The following is a 16,119-nucleotide window of genomic DNA, read 5'->3' as shown; positions in this document are numbered from 1 at the left end:
CACACTACCTGGCTGAGTGCCTCGTAGTGTTGAAGAACGTATTTTCACTTAGCTTCGCCAAGTATGGATACAAAATGCACTGGGCCGCGGAATAACTTTGATGACTTTATGCCTCCGGTTTTAATCGATCCTGGTGGTATTGAAAAAATAATTGATTCATTGAAAATTTCATCATCGTGTGGCGTTGACAACATTAACTCAAAGTTCCTGAAGCAAACCAAGACATGTTCATCCCCTTATTTAGCAAACATTTTACAATAGTCACTGCAGAATGAAGCGTTACCCCCAGACTGGAAAATTGGGAAGGTGGTTCCATTACATAAATCAGGTTACAAATTTTCCCCTTTGAACTATAGACCCAACTCATTAACAAGCATTTCTTGCAAATTGATAGAATATATTTTTTATTCTAATAGTTTCAGGTTCCTTGAATCAAACTCTTTACTTTCGCCCACCATAGTTTCCGGGCAACTTTTTCTTTTGCAACTGTTCCTTCTCTTTACACATTCCCTGCATGCTTTTCTCGACAAAAATTCACAGGCCAATTGCATGTTTCTAGATTTCACTAAGGCGTTTGATAAGGTGAATCACAAACTACTTATGCTTAAACTTTCTGCTCTTATCCTAGACCATAATATTTTAGCCTGGATGGCATGTTTTCTTACTAACCGTACACAAAATTTAACGCTTAATAACTACGATTCCCCCATAACTCATGTAACATCACGTGTTCTGCAAAATTCGGTACTAGGCCCACTTCTGTTTCTAATATACATCAATGATCTGCGTAACTGTGTTTCTTTTAGCATACACTTATACGCGGATGACTGTGTTCTATGTCGTGAAATTAACACCGAAGGCGACAAACACTGTCTTCAGTCTGATATATATAGCATCACTCGTAGGTGCAACAAATGGCAAATGCAACTAAACAGTCGCAAATGCGCTTTAAATTTTCCAGACGAAATAATACTCCCTCTATGTACACCTTCGATAATATTGCGATTGAACCTGTAATATAATACCGGTACTTGAGTGTACTTATATCTCCATCATTTGCATGGAAACCGCACATCGAACTAATTATCAGTAATGCTAACCGTATGTTACGCTTCTTACGTCGAAATTTTAGCAAAGCTCCTGTCCCTTTAAATTACTATAAAAAACACTTGTACTTCCCAAAATTTGAATATGCCGCCCTCATTTGGGAACCTCGCCATGTCACACTTTGCGCTGCACTAGAAATTAGTTCAAAATAACGCAGTCTGTTTTGCCCTTTCTAGTTTTAACCGGACCACGAGTGTTACAGCTATGAAATCTGACCTTTCCTTACCTTGTCTCGCACAGCGTCAAAAAGTTTTACGCCTATGCCTCTTTCATAAAATTTATCACCACTTACTGCACGCGCGTCTTATCACTACACCTACCTGTCGCTCTTTTCATGTCGACCATCAATACAAAACTGGATCCATTTTTTGTCATACAAACCCTTATTTATTTTCGTCTATTCCAAGCACATGGAAAGATTGGAACCACCTTCCCGCGGCCAGGGTGGCATACAGGACTATGATGAGGCTGATGTGTTACACCACTAGTTAATTATTTTTGCTTCATCATTTCGGCGTATTTTTGACAGTGCTGTTATCGTTTCAGTTTTAGGCGTTAGTTTTTGCTGTTCTTTCTATGCTTTTTCACGCGCTTTATTTTTTCGGTTTTTGGAATGCTGTATTATCTTACATTTTACCTACTTATTCTTGCTGCTTTTGAATTTTCTGTTGTTGCTGTCGTTCCCTCACTTCCGTCTGTAATGTCTCGGCGCTTGAGGCCTGGTATTGAAAGTAAATAAATAAACTTGCCACCGCTATCAGTTTTGCTGAAGTCCTTTGTCGCCACGATCTTCGAAGGCAGCTGTCAATGCCTGACTTTCTCTGGCTAGCGCCTGTGTTGTCACTTTCTATCCTGTTTTCCCTGTTTTTAGCGCTACTATGTCCTCTCAATCTAAGCACCAACTAGCCCCGCTTTCTGCCTTGAATTTCTCTGGAAGACAGTTGTGGCTGAGTCCGTTCCAGCAGAAGCAACACTGCCTGAACACTGCAGAAGGTCGCTGCCATAACTTGCCCATCATCATTTATGACTGCTGTCAACGCCTGTGCCACGTAATTCCCACCCTTATGTAACACCCCATTTGGCGTCATTGAGGAAAATAAAGTGATGTGATGTGATGGAGGACTATACCCATTGCATTCACCAGATTCAACGGTTTGATATGCGAAGTGTTTTGCTGCGATATGGAACGTTTCGGTCCCCGAAGAAACACCTGCGCAGTCTCTCAACGTGGCTACGAAGATAGCCGATCATAACAGTGCTAAGATAGTACGACTGTTGTCTTAAGCTCTGCTCTCGATTTGAGTAGAGGTAGGTTGCTAGGGTTGAAAGGAGGAGCAGGATTACTAAATAAGCCTCTCACACTTTCGCTGCAATTCAGGTTTTTCCAACAGATACGGCTCAGTATACAACTATAACTATATCAGCCACCGTGGTCGCTCAGTGGTTATGGCGTTCGGCAAATGACCCGAAAAACGCTAGTTTCATCCCGGCCGCGGTGGTCGAATTTGGATGGAGGCGAAATTCTAGAAGCCCGTGTACTGTGCGTTGTCAGAGCACGTAAAAGAATCCCAGGTGGTCGAAATTTCTGAAGCCCGTAAATACGGCGTCCCTCAAAGCCTGAGTCGTTTTAGGACGTTTAACTTCTATAAACCGTATAACTATATCTCTTCTAGGGTTGGCTGAGGAGTGACGTGCTTATTGAGCAAAAAGTTTGAAAAATGTGTAGCCTAAAGCCTACGGGTGGTGGACTAATCAGTCGTTTTAGATATTCGAAGTGGCAGTCTGTTACACCATATGCACTCAAAACAGTTACGGCAACGAACATTTTATAGATTAGTTGTTTTTTTCACAAGCCTTAATAATGATATTAATAATGATAATAATAATTGGTTTCTGGGGAAAGGAAATGGCGCAGTATCTGTCTCATATATCGTTGGACACCTGCATCGCACCGTGAGGGAAGGGATTAAGGAGGGAGTGAAAGAAGAAAAGAAGAAAGGGGTGCTGTAGTGGAGGGCTCCGGAATAATTTCGACCACCTGGGGATCTTTAACGTGCACTGACATCGCACAGCACACGGGCGCCTTAGCGTTTTTCCTCCATAAAAACGCAGCCGCCGCGGTCGGGTTCGAACCCGGGAACTCCGGATGAGTAGCCGAGCGCGCTAACCACTGAGCCACCGCCGCGGGTTAATTCGTTCTTCGCCTCACGTTGTGCAAAAACTTCTCTGCGCTTGCAAACTAATTTTTCCATTCTACCTAGCCCGGCCACTGCCCTCCCAAAATTTATGCTGTTCAGGGGCCAAATAACCACCAATTCATCGCCACTCATCGTTCTGCATGTTCTCGATAGGTCAAAGCCAGTCGAAGTTTCCTGGAATCGCACTGCATCGCGAGGAAGAGAAAAAGCAAGCTTCAAGCCTCTCCACATACCACTGCATCGTGAACGTGCTCTTTTCACCGTAAGCACAACAAATGTGTACAAAGCGTTGGTGACACGGATAGCACAGCGTGCACATCCTCACGCACGCCGTGGCCCGTATACAACGAAGAGAAACCATTTATGCCATCCAGAAACTTTACCAGTTGTGTGCGCACATATACGCAAGGGAACAAGAATGGATGAAGGATGAATGCCGCGGGCAAAAGCACGCAAATTAACGGGCAACTTGACGAATGCAGACAAGACCAGTCCGTTAGTTGCCACTTGGCGCCCTTGATCTTTACCAGCCAGAGGAGTATTTTGGCTTCTCTCGGAATTGGAACATCTTTCAGTCATTTCGCGAGTAGTTCGTGCACTGGGACGCACAACACCGAGGTGTTTAGGCCAGAGCAGCCTGGGCGCCGCAATGGCTGCCTGGAAAGGCGGCGTTGACCCCATCAAAGAGGGGGCGGGGCGCGCGTCGAGGAACCCGACCACGAGCGAGTGCGAACGAACGATGCGGCTGTCACGTGCTCCTTTCTCAGCGACAGACTGGGAGCGGGCAGAGAGCACGTGACAGGCACGCCGACGTGTCCCGCCCGCTTGTATGCGTGGCTAGTGCACTTTCTGGTCACGTGGTTTTTATTTCGGACTTGTGCGGCCTCGAAAATGCTTGCGCTGCAGCGGCGACGAGAATGGCGTTTTCGACTATCTAAGAACTGTTTCAATTCCCGAGTATTATTGGCAGGGGAAAATCCAGGCACGAGCGAGAACTGCTTGGCGCATTTTTAATCAAAAAGAATGAGCGGTCCTGCATAAGCCATCCGTCTGTCATTATCACAGAGTGGCGCTTTGCATGTGCGCTTGCGTAAGATAATGGCTATAAGTACGTGGATGAGCAAGAAATAAATCAGTTGCAAATCCGACGACCGTGTGTGTGTGGGTCTTCTTGTGCTGGGTCTTCGTTTTTGCTGGTTTTTGATCGAACTAAGAACTGATATGGATATTGTTTACAGTGGGCTTCCAACGTCTGAACACATGCGGCGCCTCACAGAAATAGCTAAAAAGTTACGTATTCAACATTGTTAGCCTGCCTGCTACTTAGCACGTCTTAGCTGCATTCTGATGCCCTACACCAGTGATAATGCTATGCAGAAAAATGCGCTCTCCTAACTGAAGGCTATTTTTAAATATTACAGACGGTCTGAGGTGAAAACTCTGTTTAGCCGGTCAAAAATGTGGCATTGAGAAGGATTCGATTGCGAAGAGTTCGCGTGCGACTAGGAAATCGACGCGGCTGTCTTGATTGTACGTGCCGACGAAGGAGAAAACAAACTACGATCATGAGACGGTAAACCGCGGTGGAGCGATGTGTCAAATACTGTAAAGGATATTTTCCTCCAATTTTGGCTCCATCAGATCTTTCGCTCTCCTAGCAATGCTGCCAAGTATTCAATGTGACTCGAGGCTTGCGTGCATGAGAGAAATATTTTGTAAAGCTGCATTGGAGCCAGAGAATAAGCCCATCGTCTGCTGCAGGATATGCAGAAGAGCTGCTTTGATACTGCGCAGTTCTGCCGACATAGAGGGCGTCACCCACTCAAGGCAACGAAGATTAATTTACACGGTAAAAGGCACGCGCAGACCACATGAGCAACTCTAATACAGAAAGGAGACATCAACAACGAAGACTGTGATATCTTCTGAGCACGGTCCAGAAAATTTGGAATGCGCAGTCTCTTGCGTGAGTTCGCTGTATCGGATGTATAGGACGTATAGGATGTATCTGAAGAAGAGATCACGCCGCGAAATTAGAGTGACAAGAAATCGGATAGAAAGGGGGGGTGGAGTGGCAAACATGATCAAAAGCGATATAGTATTTTCTGTGCTAGATGGTCCAAGTAACACTGAATCAGTATAGACAAAAATTAAGTTAAATAACCACTCGGTGATTGTAGGTTGTGTATACACAGCTCCAAACTCCCCTGTCGGCATGCTTGTTAGCATAAGAAATATCATGGACACGAATTTAAAACAGGATGACCCAATTACTTTTAGGTGATCTTAATTTGCCCGGAGTTGACTGGAATCAACTCTCCTTTAGTGCAACGGATATGCCTAGCTGAGAAGAACTAATTGAGCTTACATTCCGCTATAACCTAACTCAAGTCGCAGACGATTACACCACAGTATGCGAAACATCATCACTTCTTGACCTAGCCTTCGTATCCGCAGAACTGCTGCCATATTTTAGTACCTGTGAACCCTACGAAGGTATATCTGATCACAAAATGGTAATAATGCCTTTAGATATGGTGCCAGAACATTCGCATAGGAAACGTAAGGCGTTTTTAAACTTAGCAGCCGCTAACGATGTTGGTGTGTTGGAACGCCTCGAGGGTTCATTTCATGATTTTATGCATCTTGCTGATAGTGGTGCTGCAGTTGACAAACTATGGGCTTACTTTTCAAACATGGCGGAACATTGTATTAAGCACTTTATTTCCAAGCGTTTAAAATGTACAAGGAAGTAGAATCCCTGAATAACAAGAGAAATCATACACATGTAATGGACATTAAAACGAAAACGGAGGGCAAACGGGATTAAGTCTGTTCCTGGTGGGAGCAGCGTCGTTAGTCAAATGAGTAAGGAACTCAAGCGCCTTGTGAAGGTGGTTAAGGACAAGTTTTATATTGTAACACTGAAAATAAAATTAATTGATGCACCTAATAAATTTTGGCGCGACGTTATTCCTACGAAGCCTAAAAATAATGCATATAAAAATAACACAGAAAGAGTTGAAAACCTTAACCCGTTTTTTCATCCGTCTTTACTTCAGAACCAAAAGTAGCAGACGCGCCTGGCTGCCCTCCAGCTCAAGATTTGGAAATCACAGAGCAAGGTGTGCTTAACTTGCTGCTTCAGTTGTCTGTAAAGAAAAGCCCAGGCCCTGATGGAATCTGCAACGAATTCCTGTTCAGGTATGCATAGGGGGTAGCCAAATACTCCACAAAATTTTTTCAAATATCTATTGGCGCAGGTTCTTTCCCGTCCTCTTGGAAATATGCCAAAGTTATTCCGATCCATAAGAGTGGTTCTACAACGGTTGTCAACAATGTCCGACCAATTTCTCTTCTTTGTAGATGTTCTATGTTGCTTGAACATATCGTATTTAAACACCCTATGGCATATCTTGAAAATAATAACATACTTCATCCTTCTCAACATGAGTCCTGAAAAGGTCTTTCTACAATTACCGAGTTCATAGAAACCGTTCACAGTCTTTCCGAAGGAATAAACTGCCAAGGTTAAACTTGCATATTATTCTTGCACTTTTCAAAAGCGTTCGATAGGGTATACCATCAACAGTTGCTGCTAAAGAGTAGTGCTACATTCAGGAACTCCAAAATAACAAGCTGGTTTTCTTCCTACCTCTCCTCTCGTGAACAGTTTGTATACATCGAACAGTTTGTATACCTTCTTCCCCGGTGGTTTTCGGTGTTCCACACGGAAGTGCCTTGGGCCTCCTTTTATTCCTGGTTTTCATTAATGATCCCCCAAAATCTATCACAGTTCCAATCAGACTGTTCGGCGATAATTGCGTGGTATACAAACAATTAAGACCCCAACTGATCAAGAAGAACTGAACGCTAATCTGCATGCAATGGAAAATTGGTGCGCTAAGTGGGAAATGGTTCTTAACTTTGACAAATCCGTAATTATGTCTGTTACTAGAAAGAAAAATATGATATACCCTTACTCCATTGCACGTAAACCAATTAATAGAGTAAAACAGCATAAGTATTCATTTTAAACCAGCCAGAAGACGCGACACAAAGGAAGAAGCAAACAGGACGAGGCTGGACTAACAACTGAAGTTTTATTGAAAGGAAGAAAACAACGAAGACTCGCACTGAGATGCGCGCGCACATAAGCCGTATCAGTGAAAGGGCACACAAAAATTTTTTTCAATGTCAGGGTCTTACATGTTATCTAAAAAGGCAAATTCCTTAGCGTGAAGGTTTACCGACGGCTTAGCCACACACGTGTCCTTAGCCTTAGCAATGTAGAAGGCTTCAACTATCTCGTGACAGATTTGTTTTTCATTTCTATAAACTACAGTAGTGTCGCTGAAGTCAGGCGTGCAAAGAGACAGATCATCGTCCGATTTGCATTCTCGAGATTGCACGTGCAACGCCAGATTAGAGTTCGCCTTCCCACCCAGAGAGTTAGAATGCTCCGTCAGGCGCACATTTAGACATCTGCCCGTCTGCCCGTAGTAGCATCGACCACAAGGCAGCGGAACGCGATACACCACATTCTTTCTGCAAGGGGTGAGCCGTGTCTTATGTGACACTGTGCATCGGGAACGATCACTTGATGTTTTATCAAGCCTCCTTTTTACGCTGGCGCACAAGCCTCCTATCTTGTTTTTAGCTGTGAAGACAACGCCAACGTCATACTTCGCCGCAAGTTTCTTGGGTCGGTGTGAAACACCATGGAGGTAGGGAAAGGCGGCCACCTTTTTTCGCCGCACCTCCACGTCAGCATCTTCCGGCCCCGTGTTGCTCTTTCTCAAGCGAGTCTAAACACGTTCAGACAAGCGGGCAAGGTGGGCAGTTGGAAACCCAGCTGCCATTAACTTTGAAACCTGCTTCGAGAATGAGTCCTCAACGCGGTGATGGCAAGACTTACGTAAAGCGGACTTGATGCATGCGACTGCCAAGCCATCCTTTACCAATCTCGAGTGGTCAGACTGATAGCTAAGCAGAGGATTCCCTGACCTGGGGCTGTAGCACCAACATACGTGATCGTCCCCAAAACACAGGTCTAAATCAAGAAACTGCAAATGGTTATCTTTAGGAAATTCAGACGTAAAAGACAGGCCCTGACCGCCCTCCTTGAATATTCCTAGAACATCTTGTGCCAACTTATCAGAGTCATCCTTGCCTAAGAAAATCAAGTAGTCATCAACGTAGCGAAACGCTACTACGCCGATGGCTTCCAAACCAGGCTGTACAGCAGTGTCAACTTTGGAAAGAAAAATGTCGCTGAGCAAAGGTGCAACCTGTGACCCTATGCAAACGCCTGACCTCTGGACGTACATGCTGTCTTGCCAACAGACAAACGTGGAGTTGAGGTAAAAAGACAACAGCTCCATGAAGCTAGCCACCGATACTCCGCACGCATGAATGAAATCCTGTTCATCATTATCCACCGTGATGCAATCTTGCACACACCTTAGAAGTCTGTTCTGTGGCAATGAATAGTAAAGGTCCTCCACATCGATGCTCATTGCTGAGCACGTGCCCCGGTTCTTGTCCATAAGAAACTGGATCACAGTAGAAGAACTTGGAATCAAAAACGGATCCTGAACTTTCAGCGTCTTCAGGTGCCTCTGCAGGAACCCGGAAATCTCGTACTGCCAGGTGCGACGTTCTGAGACAATAGTCCTGAACGGAATGTCCACCTTGTGCGTCTTCGCCGTGAAGAAAACGTCCAAATGGGCTTCTGAGGCCGCCTTCACCCTTGAACTCAATGACCTCAGATTGTGATCATCAAGCCATGCAATAGCCTTCTTCCTGTAAGATGATGGCTTTGCTTTAACCTTCTTAAAACTCTTGGCAATCGCAGCCGAGGCCTTTTCAGAAAAGATGCCGTTGGGCACAACGACAAAAAAGCCTTCCTTGTCAGACACCAGCAGACGCAATTGGTTGTCAACCAGGTAGTCACACACGGGTTTCAGTCTATACTGTGGCCTCTGCTCACGTTTCCGTGCCGCTATTACGTCCGTGGCTTCAGTCAAAAACCGACTCTTCTCATCTTCCGGAACGTGACGAACAATGTTTCGAGACATCGCCAAAAGATCAACTGGACTTACGTCAGGTTGCAGACAGAACTTCGGCCCACGCTCCAAGATGCGCTTGTGCCGTGCATCTATTTCCTCGTCTCCCAGGATTAACAGTTTGCCCTGAGCAACTGTGCGCCTCTTCTGAGCAGGCAGCGTGAGGCGAACAGTCTTCCACATGAACTCCACATGATGCGTGCGGAGTATCGGTGGCTAGCTTCATGGAGCTGTTGTCTTTTTACCTCAACTCCACGTTTGTCTGTTGGCAAGACAGCATGTACGTCCAGAGGTCAGGCGTTTGCATAGGGTCACAGGTCGCACCTTTGCTCAGCGACATTTTTCTTTCCAAAGTTGACACTGCTGTACAGCCTGGTTTGGAAGCCATCGGCGTAGTAGCGTTTCGCTACGTTGATGACTACTTGATTTTCTTAGGCAAGGATGACTCTGATAGGTTGGCACAAGATGTTCTAGGAATGTTCAAGGAGGGCGGTCAGGGCCTGTCTTTTACGTCTGAATTTCCTAAAGATAACCATTTGCAGTTTCTTGATTTAGACCTGTGCTTTGGGGACGATCACGTATGTTGGGGCTACAGCCCCAGGTCAGGGAAGCCTCTGCTTAGCTATCAGTCTGACCACTCGAGGTTGGTAAAGGATGGCTTGGCAGTCGCATGCGTCAAGTCCGCTTTACGTAAGTCTTGCCATCACCGCGTTGAGGACTCATTCTCGCAGCAGGTTTCAAAGTTAATGGCAGCTGGGTTTCCAACTGCCCACCTTGCCCGCTTGTCTGAACGTGTTTTGACTCGCTTGAGAAAGAGCAACACGGGGCCGGAAGATGCTGACGTGGAGGTGCGGCGAAAAAAGGTGGCCGCCTTTCCCTACCTCCATGGTGTTTCACACCGACTCAAGAAACTTGCGGCGAAGTATGACGTTGGCGTTGTCTTCACAGCTAAAAACAAGATAGGAGGCTTGTGCGCCAGCGTAAAAAGGAGGCTTGATAAAACATCAAGTGATCGTTCCCGATGCACAGTGTCACATAAGACACGGCTCACCCCTTGCAGAAAGAATGTGGTGTATCGCGTTCCGCTGCCTTGTGGTCGATGCTACTACGGGCAGACGGGCAGATGTCTAAATGTGCGCCTGACGGAGCATTCTAACTCTCTGGGTGGGAAGGCGAACTCTAATCTGGCGTTGCACGTGCAATCTCGAGAATGCAAATCGGACGATGATCTGTCTCTTTGCACGCCTGACTTCAGCGACACTACTGTAGTTTATAGAAATGAAAAACAAATTGTCGCGAGATAGTTGAAGCCTTCTACATTGCTAAGGCTAAGGACACGTGTGTGGCTAAGCCGTCGGTAAACCTTCACGCTAAGGAATTTGCCTTTTTAGATAACATGTTAGTAAGACCCTGACATTGAAAAAAATTTTTTGTGTGCCCTTTCACTGATACGGCTTATGTGCGCGCGCATCTCAGTGCGAGTCTTCGTTGTTTTCTTCCTTTCAATAAAACTTCAGTTGTTAGTCCAGCCTCGTCCTGTTTGCTTCTTCCTTTGTGTCGTGTCTTCTGGCTGGTTTAAAATGAATACTTACCAACTCGCCCAGTCCTCAACCTTGTTAGCATAAGTATCTCGGCTTAACCTTCACAAAAGCATTTGTTGGGCGAGTTGGTTCACTTCTGACCTATACTGGAATAAACATTTAAATAATCTATGCTCCAAGGCACACAAAGCAATTTGGGCACTAAGATGCAAAATCCGTAATGCAGCTCCCGATGTAAAAACACTCACTTATAACACCGTCGTAAAACGTGTAATTGAATATGGCAAGATTATTTGGGATCCGTACATCGCGTTTAACAAAATAAAAATTGAGAAAGTTCAGAAACTCGCTTCCCCTTTCATCTTCAATAAATATCGCCGAACTTATTCACCGACTCAATTATGTAACTTAGCAAACCTTAAATGTCTTGAATACTGCACAAAGGTAGATAAGCTGAAGTTTCTTTACCTCTTAATTCATGGCCACTTTATTATCAATACATAGCCCTATTTTGCAACACACCCTAATTATGCATCAAGGCATCGCCATATCACGTACATTCCTGAGCCGCGTTCTTATAATGATTGTTTTAAGTACAGCTTTTTTCGTCGTGTTAATAAAAAATGAAACATGCTGCCTGATTCCATTGCAAATATTAATTCTCTCGATGCTTTTCTAGAATGTCTGAAATCATACCTGGACCGTTATACACTAATATAATAGTTGTGCGTCGACGTCGCAGTAGTGAAATGTACCTTGTTTTGAATGTGTGTTTATTAGATTTTTCACTCCTGTAAGAGCCTGAGAAAGGCTGATAATATGAATGAATGAATGAATGAATGAATGAATGAATGAATGAATGAATGAATGAATGAATGAATGAATGAATGAATGAATGAATGAATGAATGAATGAATGAATGAATGAAATGCGCAGTCTCTAGCGTTAGTCTGCCTTTTCGTGTGCGCCAGGCATACGAAGATCAAATGGAACAGCAGCGATAAAAGAAAGGCCAAGAAAAAGTTATGCCTCAGAAGAAAGAGCCAGATGTTCGTCGTTTGGCGAAAACCAATGCTATCCCACTACGACGTAGGACGTGCGTCTACGCCATGGCATCAAGTGAACCCGTGCGGATCCCGAAACGACGCTTTCACCCGGTCGGTGACTGCAGTTTTGCGTCTTTCTGACGTGTATTAAGTCGAACCTTTGGCTACGGCTGTTTCTTGAAAATTCCATATATCGACAGCTCATCGAAAGGAGAATTGGACGTCTGCTGCCAGTTTTTAGTGCGAAGCACTATTCCGGTGGGTAAAACTCCAGCAAGATGCTGCGATATTTCTATGCTTGCTGTGTTTGTGAGTTTGTTCAAAGATCAATAAATAAATAAATAGAAAAAATCAAATATCCGCGGTGGCGTGAACAGGTCAGCTTCGCTGGCCACTGCGCGAGAGCACTGGCTATCGCCGTAACCGAGAACGCCTCGTGTTAAACTGCAACACACTCTCACACTGTGCATTGCACATTGTCGTTATCAACCAATACTGCTACGAAACTAATATTCGCTCTTTGAGCTATGTGACGATAGTGGCAGTGCGCTCCATGCGTTGGCGTGGGCTGCGTTGTGGCAGAAACATGGCACTATAGAGCAATACACTTTCGCGTTGACAACATTGCTGCAGAAACGCGGCACAGGAGCATGGGCCCCCGGCGTACATAGGGAAACTTGGCATTGAAGACGAAAAAGGTGGATGCGCATAGCTGGCTGCATGGGCCAGTGGACACCTCAATCGCGCTTTGAGGTACGTGGCGGTGGTGCCCACCTGTGAAAAACTATTTTCGCACAACATTTGGCGCTTAGCAATGCTAAACCTCTCGCAATTTTTTCTTATGCTTGTGCACGAATTCTTCTTGCGACAACGCTGGAGATATAAACGCTATAGCAATTATTCAGCGACGATAAAATTTTACCCCTAGTGATTGAAGCTGCCGCAGCCTGCGTGCTTTGTTCGTTTGAATTTTCTCCATATCAAGCTTGGTGCAAGGCAACATGAATATCAGCCGAGGAACAAAAAGAAAACTCAGCCAGGAATTTCTCAGATTAATTACTTCTTTACAGGGGCAAAAAAAAAAAAACGCCAAGAACACGCGCGTGCTAGATTCCGGCTCCCGAGGCATCTCCTATTCGCTTCTCTCCTTTGTTTCACACCTCCGGAGCGGCGTTGGTCTTTGTTCGACGAGGGCCTAAACGGGAAGCCCGGAAGGGAGCGCCAACAAAAGAGCAGCCACCCCTTTTCATTGGAGACGCGTTTTCCTTTCGGCGGCGCAAAAGTATGGGTATTACTGGCGGAAGAAAAGGGCCGCCCTCGGGGGATTCGGAACGAGAGAACGCCAGAGGCACGTTATGGACGAGTGAAAGGGTGGGCGCCGGAAGGGGAGGACAACCGCTCCAGCTGACGAGGAGAGACTGAACTGATTTCGGGTGCAGTAGGAAACAAACAAACAAAAATATGTGGCCTCCTTAACCGCATTCTTAAAGAAGAAAATACGATAGCATTTAGGATGCCTACTGCGGTGTCTACAATGAGTACCTAAGGTTCTTGCCATTTCCCCGCCAAAACTCCGGTTGTAACCGGTTCCATTGCGCATGCATGATTTATCAACTTCTCAATATTCCAGTACCTTCCATGGGATTATCATATGGAATTATACTAATCCACCCTAATCCGCCCACTGTTGAAAAAGGCAGAGCAGGAGACACAGTGACAGAGACGAGGCGACACGGTCGGCACTCAACTTCCAACAGCTTTTTGTGTCCAATACACGAATATATACGAACTGAGCAACCCGCAGTCATCAACGACACATGCGCAGATAAGACCGCTCTTTGTCGGATAGGGAGATAGAGGGCTGTTGGCACAGGCGGAAACGTCTACAAATAAGCTTTGATTCCGTTATCTCCCGGGTGATACGTTCTTGGCTCTTACTGGTGATAACTATTCTGTCAAGATTAGGGGAACTATTTTTGCAAGTTAGGCAGTGGCTGGCGAGAAAACCTTCAAGTTGTTGTCCTTTACGTGCATTTTTTATGTTATGTGCGTGCTCTCTTAGCCTCTCGTTCACGCATCTCCCGGTCTGGCCAACGTAAGTTTTTCCACAGCTTAACGGGATTTGATAGACTACATCTTCTGCGCAATCAATAAAAGGTCGTATGTGCTTCTCGCCGTAGTTACGTTGTTGGATTGGCTCCGCATCTGTCATTCTGCAAAGCTTAGACAGCTTGTTAGGTGCAGAAAACACGACTTTCACGTCGTAATGCTGGGTCACTTTTTTCAGGCTTTGAGACAGTGTGAACGCAAGGAATCACTACCTTCTGTCTGCGCTGAGCGTGGGCGTCACCCTTTTGAACCTCAGAGCGCATCTTTCTCAGGAGGCCTTCAACGAGTGAAATGAGGAGGTGCTGAGGCTATCCAGCGTTCAGCAGCCTTTCAGCTTGATGGGTGAATGCTTCTGAGATCAGGTTTTGCCGAGAGCGTTCCTGAAGCACAAGGTGGCTATAGCTCTTTTGACGAGCTTGGTATGAGCAGAGTTGAAGGGTAGAAGGGGTTTGTTGGCGCGCGGCTCAAAGAATCAGTAGACGCCTCAATAATTTCCTAGAGCACAAGATATTAAGCACCGTAAAACACGGTTTCCGTTGGCGTTTTTCTATCACTACGCAGTTCGTCACTACTGTTGGTGAAATGGCCAAAATCCTAGACATATCAGCACAAGCCGACATAGTTTTCTTAGATTGCTCGAAAGCCTTCAGCAGAGTGCTGTATGATAAGCTGATCGCAAAAATTGAACTGATTGGGGTGCCCAGTAAAATTATGCAATGGATATCTTATCTGACAAAGCGTAAACAGTTCGCCACTATAAGTGGAGTCAACTCACACTTATTAGATGTGCAATCTGGCGTTCCTGAAGGATCGGTTTTAAGTCCTACCCTGTTTAATATTTACATTATTGATCTTGTTCAAGCACTGCAACCTTCAGTCTCAATTAAATTGTATGCCAATGAATGTATAATTTGCAAACATATTTAATCCGTCTCTGATCAAATAACTCTGAACGATAACTTGCAAAAGCTGGCAAGATGGTGGGACAGATGGACGATGGCCACAAACTTAAGAAGACTGTTGTGCTTCAATATTACATCAACAGAATATCACAAATAGTATCGCAATATAACACACGATATCACATCAACAGAACTCTAGTCAGAGAGGTAAATGAGTATAAATACTCAGGCGTCACAATAACATCCAGATTAAAATGGACGACGCGCGCCAAGAGTATCTATATATGCTCCGCAGCACGTAAAAAGTTGTGCTATCTAAAACATCGTATGGGCACGTGCCCCAGGTCATTAAAACTTAAAGCATACATGGCATATGCCACACCCACACATGAATATGCCTGTGCGGCGTGGGACCCGCAAACGTCCAGTGACATTGAAAAACTCGAGAAAATCCAACGTTTACCAGTTCGTTTCATTTATGACAGATAAAGGCGCCGCAACTCACCCTCATTCATACTGCGTCTCGCTCGCCTAAATGCACTAGACGAAGGGAGAAAGCGAGCCCGAGTAACTTTCTGTTAGTCATCATATTTTTCAAACTTGATATTAATCCCGAAAACTACCTCAAAATATTCGCCAAGACACCCCCGCCACAAGGGCTATAGCACCATATCTCCTGTATTCACACAACCAAACAAGTATAAATTCTTGTTTTTCCCACGCACGCTATCTGACTGGAACGCACTAGCGATCAACTCACCCTTTTTATCGCCCAGCAATTGACGTGCGATATGTTGAACTGCGATTTGCCTTTTCATTTTAATGATCAATGCGCTACTAGATTATGTATTCTTTGTTTTTATTTTTGTTGTATATTTATTGTACTAACCTTTCCTACTTGGACATGGTACGCCTGCCGTATTTCTTAAATAAATAAATAATAAATATTTCATAACGATGATGGTCTTATTAAAAATGCTTCACAGTCTATGCAGTCCGCACAATGTATGACTAAATATTTATGTGACTGGTTCTCTATACATTTTGCATGCTCGCGTTGACGGTCATTGACACAGCGGTCTGTCTCACCCATATACAATCGGCCACATTACAAAATAATATTTCATAGAACATTAAGTATTAAATAC

At 44.8% G+C, this 16,119-nt stretch overlaps 1 protein-coding gene and 1 long non-coding RNA gene across 10 annotated transcripts in view; one reads left to right on the top strand and one right to left on the bottom strand.

The window, feature by feature from the left end:
* Nucleotides 1-16,119, bottom strand: part of LOC144116373 (protein tolkin-like) — a 1,150,388-nt gene that overhangs the window by 379,162 nt on the left and 755,107 nt on the right. The window lies entirely within an intron of this gene.
* The window catches only part of LOC144116374 (uncharacterized), a 158,011-nt gene that overhangs the window by 25,989 nt on the left and 115,903 nt on the right, over nt 1-16,119 (top strand). For 2 of the 7 annotated variants that reach the window (XR_013311857.1, XR_013311858.1), the window contains exon 2: nt 6,368-6,509. The exons of 3 other annotated variants lie outside the window; for them this stretch is intronic. This is a non-coding gene — a long non-coding RNA (uncharacterized LOC144116374). Of the gene's footprint in view, nt 1-3,458; nt 3,568-6,367; nt 6,510-11,885; nt 12,279-16,119 lie in introns of those variants that run through there. 2 more of the 7 variants (XR_013311855.1, XR_013311854.1) reach the window with 2 other exon arrangements.

This window comes from Amblyomma americanum, chromosome 1 (assembly GCF_052857255.1).
Source record: "Amblyomma americanum isolate KBUSLIRL-KWMA chromosome 1, ASM5285725v1, whole genome shotgun sequence".
Lineage (NCBI taxonomy): Eukaryota > Metazoa > Arthropoda > Arachnida > Ixodida > Ixodidae > Amblyomma > Amblyomma americanum.
Note: the sequence above shows the minus strand (reverse complement) of the source record. Positions and strands in the feature narration are given on the sequence as shown.